Source organism: Choloepus didactylus, chromosome Y, assembly GCF_015220235.1.
Source record: "Choloepus didactylus isolate mChoDid1 chromosome Y, mChoDid1.pri, whole genome shotgun sequence".
Taxonomy (NCBI): Eukaryota; Metazoa; Chordata; class Mammalia; order Pilosa; family Megalonychidae; genus Choloepus; species Choloepus didactylus.
This window is the reverse complement of record NC_051335.1, coordinates 34,836,429-34,849,400: the sequence shown is the minus strand read 5'-3', so window position 1 is coordinate 34,849,400 and position 12,972 is coordinate 34,836,429. Positions and strand designations below refer to the sequence as shown.

The window sequence follows — 12,972 nt, the reverse complement described above, 5'->3', positions numbered from 1 at the left end:
CTTTTACAATGGGAATTTGTTAGCTTACACATTTACAGTTCTAAGGCCATGAAAATGTCCAAATTATTTTAAGGCATCAACAGGAGGATACCTTCTCTGAAGAAAGGCCACCGGCATCTGGGACACCTCTGTCGCATGGGCAGGCACATGGCTGGTGTCTGCTGGTCCTTCTCTCCTGGATTTTGTTGCTCTCAGCTTCTGGCTTCAATGGCCTCCTCCCTGAGCTTCTGTGGGTCCTCTCTTAGATTCTCTGGAGCTTTTTCCTCTCTAAACTCTCTCCAGACTTCTCTGGGTGTTTTTCTCCGAGCTCTCTGGACTTTTTCTATCCTTTATCCTCTCATAGAGGACTCCAGTAAACGATTAAGAGCCACCTGGAATGGGTGGGTCACATCTCAACTGAAATAACCCATCCAAGAGGTCCCACCCACAACAGGGTCTGCACACACAGGAACAGATAAAAAGAACATGCCTTTTTCTGGGGTACGTAACAGCTTCAAACCAGCACAGTAGCTACATATATATTGATAGAATTAGTTCCATCCTGTTAAAGCACCTTGTATTACAAGGCAAAGGGAACCTTAATAATATCAATGTATCCTTTCATACCAGAAAGGATTTTATTTACTTGGAAATACCTGTATTACCACTTTTTAGTTACCCTTTCCTAATAAATCATGTACAGAGAATATGTTCTATTTAAAACATTTCTCTTTTAAGATTGGAAATGTAGAGTTTCATTGGAAATGTAGAATTTTTTAAAATGACACCTGGAAATTTAATAAGTCAATTAACTTAAAGCCAATATTAATTTATAATGACAATATAAAATGAAGTGAAAATTAAATATATATTTTCTTAAATATTACTTTTGATTATTAGCATCTTTAAATGTCCAAACTCTGAAACCTTATTTTTATCATATTATCCTTTGTTCATATTCAATCAATATCAACCTACTAGGATATACAAGTGTTGAAACAATACTTTGGAATTCCTTTAGGGACATCTACTCATATTAATTATGCTTACTAGTAGACAATAAATCTCTAGTAAGCCACAAAAATAAATAATTCTGGCAAAGGGACCAATATTCTATATGTGAATCTGGCAAACCCTCTTCATACTCATTTCACATCTGCTGAGAATTTTTAAAAAATGCTTTAGTATTTTTACAGATACCAAAATAGACTTAATAAAGCATTCCAAGTGAAATTAATAAAACTATTTTAAAAAGTGAAAATCAAAAGAATGCTATAAAGGAAACAGGTTAATCTAAACTTAATCAGTAGCTTGATAGAATGATTTAATTTCTCTTGAAATGCAGAAGGTAGATGATGAGATTGCACTTAACTCTGAAGCAATTCAGATATATCCTATATTCCTATTCCTTTCTAATAAACACTTACAAAACGGTTTCTTACCTCCCCTTAACAGAAAGGTTCAGCACAACCATTTATACATTCTCACTGATTTTTAACATTTGATAAACAGGATCTCACAATTTTACCCTATTGATTCTGTTGATCTGTATCAGATTGCTTTATGCCAGAATCGGACAGTTCTAATAGAGGATTTACCAATCCAGAATACTCAGAATTGCCATTATCATCCATTTCAGCACTAACAAAATCATTCTCCCACTCCAGCCCATTGGAATCATCAGAGGTGGAGGTGGGATTACTTCCATTCTTCTTGCTGCTATACTTACGTGCTGCATGGAGAAGATCTTCCACTGTTCTGGCACATTCTCTCATTGGAAGCATTCTATTCCATCCTTCTCCATCTTCCCACTCTAGATCTAAGGATGTGCCCTCATCATTCCCACTGTCAATTTAGTTTTGTCATTAAGTCACCACTGCTTTCTGTGCTTGGTGTCAAAACTGTGGCATTTGAGGAGTCTACTACTTTGAAAAACTTCATGCTGTGACTCTACATTTCTCAAACAAGATTCCAAGTCATCTTCTGGTCCTTTGTTGGGAGGACGGAATCGCGCACAACCCCCTGCCTCTCTTGCTTTGGAAACATAAGGCAATACACAGAATCACTCTGTTGCACAATCATTTTTTAAAACCAGGCATGTAATGCCAAATATTTTTTCCAATCTCTCCAAGAGCTTTCACTGCTTTGCTGCCCTGGCTGCTTCACACTGCGCAGCATATAAAGCTGCTTGCTTCTTCTAGTCTTAACTTCTCTTCTTGTAAGGCTAACTCTTTCTGAATTTTCCTATCAAAATTTTTCTGTTTTTCAACAACAGAATCATAATGCCTCTCTCTCAGGTCAACAATTTCTTCCTCAGCAAGTGGGCGTTGACTGCTTCCTGGGTTTTCCCCTGCCTCACTTGCTACTAGGTTCGCAACTTCTATAGTTAAGCGCTCCCCTGTTGAGAGTGTTCTAAAACACTTGGCCCCTCCGCCGCCTCCTCCACGCTGCAGCACCCCAGCGTCTTTGCGGAAGAGTCCGAAGCCCCGCGGGCAGCAGCAGTTCCCCGTCGCCTGCCGCCCAGGCATTGCCGCTCCTCCTCCACCTCGGGCGCAAAGCCCGACCCCCAGGCCCAGCAGATACCCCAGCTGCCTCCGCCCAGTAATAGAGGAGCGCCCGACGGCAGATCGCGGGGTCTGGACTCCCTCGTCGCGGTCACGGCCCCTCGTCCGTCGTAGCCCCCAGCCCACCACGAGCAACTGCCTCCCGCGCCGAGCAGTCCCCGCAGGTCGCGCGCCCAGGCCCCGCCCTCGCGCGCTCCTCCCCGGCCGCTGCTCTGGACTCGGTTTGAGGCGACTTGGCAGTCCTGAAAATATCGAGGGAAGATGCAAGCCAGAGACATGCTACAGATTACTGCCAGCGTGACTTGGTTTTGGTCCGCTGGATGAGAGAAGCTGTGGGCAGATCGAGTGATCCCTGGGTCATGGAGAAAGGAAGGCAGGCACACAGTGGCACAGTGATCTGCTCACAGTCGAACTATTGAGCCCGGAACAGAAATGAAGCTTCTAGAATCCCACCTGGTGGACCTCTAACTAGACCACTTTATTTCTCTGATTGGAATTTTAGCTGCCCCTTATCCATGAAAATTTCTCCTCCCAAGGAAGTTGGCAAACTGATGCCACATATATAGTGTTGTAGTTTTCAAACGTTTTGGTGTCAGAACCCCTTTATACTCTTAAAAGTCTTGAGGAAGCATACTTTCATTTATGTGGGTTATGTCCACTGATACTGTGTTCAAAATCATTACTGAGACCGTTAAAAAATATTTATTTAAAAATTCAATTAAAATGCTAACCCTTGCACAGTAACAGAAATAATATATTGTTATGAAAAATAACTAAAATATTTCAAAACAAAAAAATTAGAGGAGTGGCATTACTTTACATTTTTGCAAACGTCTAATATGTAGCTCCATAGAAGATAGCTGGATTCTATCTGCTTCTGTATTTAATCTGTTGAGATACATTGTTTTGATGGAAGTATAGGAGGAAAACTGGACTTCACATAGATATGTCATTGGAAAAGGGAGAAATACTTTAGTAGCTTTTGTGGACATTCTTCTTTGATACTACAGAAAATTCAATAAGTGGTCATTTCTTTAAGATTGGTTGCAATGTAAAATTGTGAAACAGAATCATTGAAAGTTTCACACTTTGTTACATTTTATGGGTCTGTTTTGCACTTGGGATGGCTCTTTTACCCAGGTGTGATTTTGTGCTCTCATACAGTGGTCCTTTGGAAAATACTGGTTCACTGAGTGTTATAGACATACTCCAGGGTGAATCCCAATAAGTCCTACCCGGTATAATTCCCCTTTCCTTGAGTGTGGGCAGAACCTGTGGCTGGCTTCTATACTATAGAATATGGCAAAGGAGAAGGGGTTTTGCAGACATAATTAAAGTCCCTAATCAGTTGACTTTAACTTAATCAGAAGAGCAATTGTTCTGGGTAGGGCTGACCTAATCAGCTAAGCCCTTTAAAAAGAGGGTCTAGAAGTCAGAGACACAAAGCAGCAGAGACTCTCTTATGTTGCCAGCTTTGAAGAAGCAAGCTGCCATGAATTCTACAGCTACAAGGACATGGATTCTGCATACAACCTGAGGGAGCATGGGTCCTTCCCGAATGAGGCCTGTGCATGAGCGCTTGACCTGCCTCATGCCTTGAGTACAACCTTGTGGGACCCTGAGCAGAGGACCCAGTTAAGCCCTGCCCAGATTCCTGTCCCACAGAATCTGAGGTAATAACTGTGTGTTGTTTGCAGCTGTTAAATTTGTGGCAATTTGTTGTGTAGCAGGAGAAAACTAATACACTGACTTAAGCAGATCACCCACATATTTTCTCATTTATTATAAAAAAATTCACACCTTAATATCATTATCAATCTCATGATAAAAATTCTTAAATATTGGGAAGCTTTGGAGATCACAGTTGCGGATACAAGTTTTTCAAAATTCTAATTTTCTCTTGAAAGCTTGACATTGATTATCAACAACAAATACTGTCAGTATTTTTTCCTTGAAGTGACAGCTTTGTTTTATTCGTTGTTCAAGAAGCCGCCTGGGAAAAGGTACAAGTCTGAATAACCACAGCTTGCCTATCATTCTCCTAAGTGAAAATGGTGTTGCATTAAAAAAGAAGAAAAGAAAAAGAAAAAGCTAGTTCAGTTCACAACTTAATCATGAGTGCTGTTTTCTGGAAACTATTATACTTTGGTTTGTATTACAAGTACTTTATGCATGCTTCCTATTGTGTCATGCACAATATTAAGATGTGTGCTCAAGGGTGAATATTTAATAAAACTAATCATTTTTATTGCTTCATTAATGACATTCTGAAGTAAAGTTACTTTTCTTTTTAAAAACTGTGGGTGTGTGGTGGTAAAGAATTCGATGATGACTAAGTACAGTTAAGGGCCAGTCTCTTGATTTGTAGTAAATGCCAGAATTCTACCCTACCATTTGCTTTTTCACTATCACCTTAAACAGGGTGTGCCAGTTTGCATATATTATGTCCCCCAGAAAAATCAACATTCTTTGATGCAATCTTGTGGGGTAAGGTTGATTAGGTTGGAATCTTGGGATTAGGTTGTTTCCATGGAGATATGACCCATCCAACCGGGAGTGATGCTTTTGGTTAGGGTGTGACCTCTGCCTGTTTCCATGGAGGTGTGGCCCTGCTTATTCAGTGTGGGCCTTGATTAGTTCACTGGTGTCCTATAAAGGGGCTCACAACCAGAAGGACCTCAGAGCCGCAGCTTAGAGAAGCATTTTGAAGACAGCCGTTGGAAGCTGACACAGACATTTTGGAGGACGCCATTTTGAAACACAGCCTGGGAGCAAGCAGACGCCAGCCATGTGCCTTCCCAGCTAACAGAGGTTTTCTGGATGCCAATGGCCTTTCTCCAGTCAAGGTACCCTATTGTTAATGCCTTACCTTGGGCACTTTATGGCCTTAAGACTGTAAATGTGTAACCAAATAACCCCCCTTTATAAAAGCCAACTCATTTCTGGTGTTTTGCATTCCAGCAGCATTAGCAAACTGGAACACAGTGCAGAAGGCAAATAGCATCTTTGGATGAGCAAAAATAGTTTAACCTTGAAGAGTCTCTGACAGGGCCTCGAGAATCCCCCTTTGAGAACCACTGTTACAGTGTAGAGTTAGGAAGAAATTGGCAAAAGATGGTCTCTCATTTCCCGAGGACATGGCAGTATCACAGGGCAGGAGGGAAGCCAGTTCTGTTCTCTGACCCTGAAGACAAGTGAGACTTGTCCACACCTCACCTGTGGAGAAGGAAGAAGTGGGCTTTTACAACAGAGCTGCAGCAGGGCTCCCGCCAGCCCTCTCCCCAGAAAGCTGCATTCTTCTGGCCCTCTGGCCTTCAGTTCAGCATTGATCTTTGATCAGGGAATGCTTTGCTCAATTGCCCGTGATCTGGTACTCATTCGGGGCCACGGTCTTCCTTGTGCTGGCCCAGTTTTGGAGGAGTGAGGTCCAGGCCGCTTTTCCTTGTTCCCCTATTCAGAGTCCTTTTCCTCTCCTCCGACCCACTCAAGATGCCATCCGGGCCCCTACCACTTCCTGCCTGAATTGAAACAATAGCAGCTAAAAGTGCACAGCAGAAAGTAGGCAATGCCCAGAGGGATTCTGACGTCTTTTAGGGCTGGGCGATTTGAGAGAGGGCAGGAAGCAATGGGGACTGGAATGGCTTTCCAGAAAACCTGGTGATAGGATTCTCTGGCAATTGGGGAGCTGGAAGAAAACACAAGTAGAGAGCGCAATGTAAAGAAAGGCATACCCTAAAGTGACCTTCTCCAGGGAGGGTCAGACCCCAGGATGCACCTCTCTACCCTTTTAGGGCATGGTAATTAAAGAAGCCCTGCCCATCTCTGGGCCATCGTCGCTGAGCACAGGACTAGCAAGGAGCAGGTGCTCCAGGATGTATGTGGAGCTTCCCTGGCTTGTATCGCCTTCCCTTATGTCCTGTCCTAGTGAGCTTTGTAAACTACAAATCTGATCGTGTTAGTTCTTGGCTTGAAGCCCTTCCAGGGCTCCAGGCTACCCTTACTATCAAGTCCCAGATCCTTACCAAGGCCTCCAAGATGCTGTCTCAGGCCCTGCCTCTTTGACCTTCTCTTAGCTTCTTGAACTTTCTCTACTGGGATTTCACCAAGTTTGTAACCAGATCCCCTCAAAGTTATTGGATCAGCATGTGTCTTTCATCCTTGAGACTGGCAACCTTGCTAGTGTGTTTGACTTCAGCATCATCAACCAGTCCCTGTATGCAGTAGGCATCCCATAAACATTAGGCGAATAAATGATTCTGAAATCTTCATCTCCATCCCTGACACCTCAATTACACAGCCATCCTTTATTTCCATGTCCTACGAATGAGCCAAATCTTACCACCTCCCTGTCACTTCACATCCTGAGGTATGGGAGGAATGTGAAAGCCTACAAGGAGCTTTACCCCTCTTCTTAGACCACTGCCTTCAGGTAACAGGTGGCATCTGGTGACATCTAACCAAACCAATACCTTTTATTCATAACCTAGGACTATAGACACATCGACAGTGTTAAATCACCTCCATTACTGATGTGATAAAGAATGACTCCTGGTCAGCCCTTTTGTGACCCACCCCTCCATTCCCAGAAAGAAGAGGCTGATTCCTTTCTCGTTTTCTTTTTTCATTTGCTGTGTTCATCTTGCTCATGTGGCCCCTCCTTCCCACGTCCTGCTGGATGCCCTCTTCTCCCCATAGAGCCACATTGCTTGGCTCTCCCCTTTCCCATCATCAGTAGAACAAGGCCTGTGCATTTCTGGTTTTGGCAGAAAGAGACCCTTGGCTGAATATGAGGCTGTCACAATCCATTCTAGTCATGTCTGAAGAAGAGCTTCTCCAGGGCAGATGTGGGAAATGTGACCAGAGACACCTCCAAAATGCTGTGGAAGTATCAAGGAAGCCAGGATGGATGAGGGTGGCAAGGAAAGGGCCCACAAAGAGCATGCCCATAGAACAGAGTGTGGCTATCCATATGCAAAAGAATGAAAGAGGACCACTATGTCACCCTTTATACAAAAATTAACTCACAATGGATCAAAGACCTAAATGTAAGAACCAAGACCGTCAACTCCCAGAAGAAAATGTAGGAAAGCATCTTCATGATTTTGTGTTAGGCAATGCTTTCTTAGACTTAACACCAAAACACAAGAAATGAAAGAAAAAATAGATAAACAGGACCTCCTCCAAATTAAAAATTTCTGTGCTTCGAAGAATGTGTCAAGAAAGTGAAAAGGCAGCCTAGGCAATGGGAGAAAATATTTGGAATCCACACATCCAGTAAGCATTTAATATCCACAATATATAAAGAAATCCCACAACTCAACAACTGAAAGGATAAACAACCCAATTAAAAATGGACAAAAGACTTGAGAATTTTTTCCAAAGAGGAAATACAGATGGCTAAAAAGCACATGAAAAAATGCTCATCTTCACTAGACATTAGGGAAATGCAAATCAAAACCACCGACTAGAATGGCCACTGTTAAAAAAAAACACACAAAACTACAAGGGTTAGAGACGATGTGGAGAAATAGGAACACTTTCCTTGCTGGTGGGAACGTAAAATGGTGCAGCCACTGTGGAAGAAAGTCTGGTGTTTCCTTGGGAAGCTAAGTGTAGAATTGCCATATAATCCAGCAATCTTGTTACTAGGTATATCCCTAGAAGAACTGAAAGCAGGGATGCGAACAGGCATTTGCACACTGATGGTCATAGTGGCATTATTCACAATTGCCAAAGATGGAAGCAACCCAAGTGTTCATCAACTGATGAGTGGATAAACAAAATGTTGTTTATACATATGATGGAATATTTTTCAGCTGTAAGATGGAATGAAGTTCTGATGCATTCAACAACATGGATGAACCTTGAAGACATCGTTTTGAGTCAGACACAAAACGATAAATATTTTATGATCTCACTGATATGAACTAATTACAATAAGCAAACTTGTAGAGTTAGAATCTAGAATCTAGATTACCTGGGGATAGAATGGGGGTAGAGAATGGGAAACTGATGCTTAATTTGTATAGAATTTCTATTTAGATTGACTGTAAATATCTGGAAATGGATAGTGGTAATGGCAGCACATTATTGTGAGTGTAATTAACAGTGCTGAATTATGTTTGTGAATGTGGTTGAAAGGGCAAGTTTAGGGTCGTTTAATGTTACTGGAATGAGAGAAGATAAGACATGGGACAGTATAACACAGTGAACCCTATTGTGGATGATGACTATGGTTAATTGTACAAATATAAGAATGTTCCTTCATCAACTGTAACAAATGCAGACACTATTACAAGGTGTTCAACTCGGTGAATTTAACCAGTTTTTCGAGTTATGTCTAAGTGCAAGGTGTGTAGGGACTGCTAACAGGAATGTTAACAACAAGTTATTTAAATAAAAAATAAGGAACTAGAGTTGTCAAGAATGTGTTCTCCACTGGCTGTCTCCAAATAGTAATCTCTAGTTATCTCTAGGTAGCTAGTTACCTAGCTACTAGTATTTACCTGTAATATTAACACATTACTTCAAAAAGAGGTAAGATTTAGCATGGAGAGAGATGACATTCCATCTCCTGGATTCATCCTTTGATTTTTGTAGTTATATCTGGTAAAGTAGTTACTGAAGTAGGACTAGTTATCCCTAGGACTTAAGCATCATTTTAAATTGAAATAAGAAACTGAATTTTTAAATAATGTATGTTTCAGCTTCCTGACTAAAACTAATCACTCTTTTTTGCTCTGGATCTATGTATGTAACTAGTTATCTATGTATGTAACTAGTTATCTATGTACCACTGCTTATCTATGAATCTGACTCCTTATATCCAAAAGAAGTGACACATTAGAATTCAGAGGTAAGTGTTTCACTTCCCGGTGTTACCTCAGTATCAATAATTATCTATAGAACTAACTCATGATGCCTACACCAAATAAGAACTTATAGTTGAGAAGGAAATTTTTACAACATCTTGACATCAAATATTTATTCTCATTATCTCTTCCTAATGCTAGTTAAATATTTATCAATATACAACTCTACATCTACAGTACTAACTCATTATTCCAACAATAAACAAGAATTTAGGGCTGTGAAGAATGTGATTTTCAGCCTCATAGCTTCAAGTCACTATTCTCTTTTATTTACGTATCTGTATCTAAACTTGAAACATGCAATTTTAATTGTCTGTAGCCCTAACTCGGTATTCCAAAATGAAATATGAATTTAAAATTTACAGTAATGTTTTCAATGTATGGATTTAACTGGTATTTTTGTTTGCCTAGTAAATTAGTTACCTAGGTTCTGCTAATCTGGATAGTGCGTTGCACTATTTCTACAAGAAAAAAGAAGCTAGTATTGAGAAGAATGTGCTTTCCTCTATTGGATTTTAACTAGATATTTGTAGTTGTATTTTGATAACAGGTTACTTGAATACCATTATTTATCTCTGTTATATAAATTAGCCAAATATGGCCCCTGTGTATTGGTCCAGAGTTGTTTACTTCATAGCAGGGTGGAACTGTTGGTCCAAAGCCAGCTGGCACTAAACTCAAATTCTTATACATCCAAATGTTTTAAACATAGTCCAGATAAGGATGTTTTTAGCCATTTGGAGTCCGCCTGCTTTGCATACCCCATGGAACTGTAGCCAACATTTGCTAGTTATATATAAGGTAAACCCGGGGGTATAAAAACACTGTAAATTACTGGTGCCTTTTGGAACTCCCTGACCCAGAATCTCCCTGCTGTGCTGCCCAGTGGTAAGATTCCTCTGACTCCCCTCTCACCCAGGAAAGCTTTCAGTCTCTCCCCATTGAGTGTGATGTTAGCTGTGGGTTTTTCATATATTGCCTTTATCATATTGAAAAAGTTCCCTTCTATTCCTATCCTTTGAAGTGTTTTCACCAGGAAAGGATGTTGAATTTTGTCAAATGCCCTTTCTGCATCAAACGAGATGATCATGTGGTTCTTCTGCTTTGATTTATTGATGTGGTGTATTACATTAATTGATTTTCTTGTGTTGAACCAGCCTTGCATACCTGGAATAAATCCCACCTGGTCGGGGTGTACAATTCTTTTAATGTGCTGCTGGATTCGATTTGCGAGTATTTTGTTGAGGATTTTTGCGTCTATATTCATTAAAGAAATTGGTCTATAATTTTCTTTTTTTGTAGTATCTTTGCCTGGTTTTGGTATTAGGGTGATGATGGCCTCATAGAGTTAGGTAGCTTTCCCTCTTCTTCAATTTTTTTGAAGAGATTGAGCAGGATTGGTACTAATTCATTCTTGAATGCTTGGTAGAATTCACATGTGAAACCATCTGGTCCTGGGCTTTTACTTTTTGGGAGCTTTTTGATGACTGACTCAATTTCTTTACTTGTGATTGGTTTGTTGAGGTCATCTATTTCTTCTTGAGTTAATGTTGGTTGTTTATGCTTTTCTAGGAAGTTGTCCATTTCATCTAAGTTGTCTAGTTTATTAGCATATAGTTGCTCATAGTATCTTCTCACTATCTCCTTAATTTCTGCAGGGTTGGTAGTTATATTTCCTTTCCCATTTCTGATTGCATTTATTTGCATCTGCTCTCTCTTTTTTTTTGTTAGCCTAGCCAGTGGTCCATCGATTTGATTGATTTTCTCAAAGAACCAACTTCTGGTTTTGTTGATTCTCTCTATTGTTTTCCTGTTCTCAGTTGCATTTATTTCTGCTCTAATCTTTGTTATTTCTTCCCTTCTGCTTGCTTTGGGGTTAGTTTGCTGTTCTTTCTCTAATTCCTCCAGGTGAGCAGTTAACTCTTCAATTTTTGCTCTCTCTTCTCTTTTAATATAGGCATTTAGGGCAATAAATTTGCCTCTCAGCACTGCCTTTGCTGCATCCCATAAGTTTTGATAACTTGTGTTTTCATTGTCATTTGCCTCGAGGTATTTACTAATTTCTCTTGTAATTTCTTCCTTTACCCACTGGTTTTCTAAGAGGGTGTTGTTTAGCCTCCATATGTTTGTGAATTTTATGACCTTCTGCCTTTTATTTATTTCCAACTTCATTCCATTGTGGTCTGAGAAAGTGTTTTGTATAATATCAATATTTTTAAATTTGTTGAGACTTCCTTTGTGACCCAACATGTGGTCTATCCTAGAGAATGTTCCATGAGCACTTCAGAAAAAAGTGTATCCTGCTGTTGTTGGATGTAGTGTTCTAAAAATGTCTGTCAAGCCTACTTCATTTATCATACAATTCAACATCTCTGTTTCTTTAGTGATCCTCTGTCTAGATGTTCTATCCATTGATGAGAGTGGTGTACTGAAGTCTCCAAATATTATTGTAGAGGTATCTATTTCTCCTTTCAGTGATCGCAGTGTTTGCCTCATGAATTTTGGGGCATTCTGGCTTGGTGCATAAATATTTATGATTGTTATGTTTTCTTGATGAATTGACCCTTTTATTAATATATAGTGTCCTTCTTTGTCTCTTTTAATTGTTTTGCTTTTGAAGTCTAACTTGTCTGATATTAATATAGCTGCTCCCGCTTTTTTCTGGTTGTTGTTTGCATGCAATATCTTTTTCCAACCTTTCATTTTCAGTCTACATTTGTCCTTGTGTCTAAAGTGAGTTTCTTGTAGACAGCATATAGTTGGGTCCTGTTTTTTAATCCATTCTGCCAGTCTGTGTCTTTTTATTGGGGAGTTTAATCCATTTACATTTAGTGTTATTACTGTAAGTGCAGTACTTTCTTATACCATTTTGTTTTTTGGAATTTATATGTTATATCTTATTTTTTCCTCTCCTTTTACCTTCCCTGATAATCTTCATTTCTGCACTCTTCTCCAATTCTCTCTCTCTTGTCTTTTCCTATCAGCCTGTAGCACTCCCTTTAGTATTTCTTGTAGTGCCGGTCTCTTATTCACAAACTCTCTCAGTGTCTGTTTGTCTGAAAATGTTTTAATCTCTCCCTCATTTTTGAAGGAAAGTTTTGCTGGATATAGAATTCTTGGCTGGCAGTTTTTCTCTTTCAGTATCTTAAATATATCATGCCACTGTCTTCTTGCCTCCATGGTTTCTGCAGACAAATCTGTACATAGTCTCATTGACCTTCCCTTGTATGTGATGGATCGCTTTTCTCTTGCTGCTTTCAGAATCCTCTCTTTGTCTTTGAGATTGGACAATCTGACCAGTAAGTGTCTTGGAGTAGGTCTATTGGGATCTATTCTATTTGGGGTATGTTGTACTTCTTGATCTCTAATTTTCTGTCTTTTATAAGAGTTGGGAAATCTTCAGTGACTATGTCTTCTATTACTCTTTCTGCCCCTTTCCCCCTCTCTTCTCCTTCTGGGATACCCATAACACATATATTTGTGCGTTTCATGTTGTTACTTAGCTCCCTAAGACCCTGCTCATATTTTTCCATTTTTTCCACCAGCTGTTCTTTTGT

The 12,972-nt window shown here is 40.0% G+C and overlaps 1 pseudogene; it reads right to left on the bottom strand.

Annotated features, from left to right (window-relative positions):
* Nucleotides 1–1,508: 1,508 nt before the first annotated feature.
* The window catches only part of LOC119524093, a 46,992-nt pseudogene continuing 35,528 nt past the window's right edge, over nt 1,509–12,972 (bottom strand).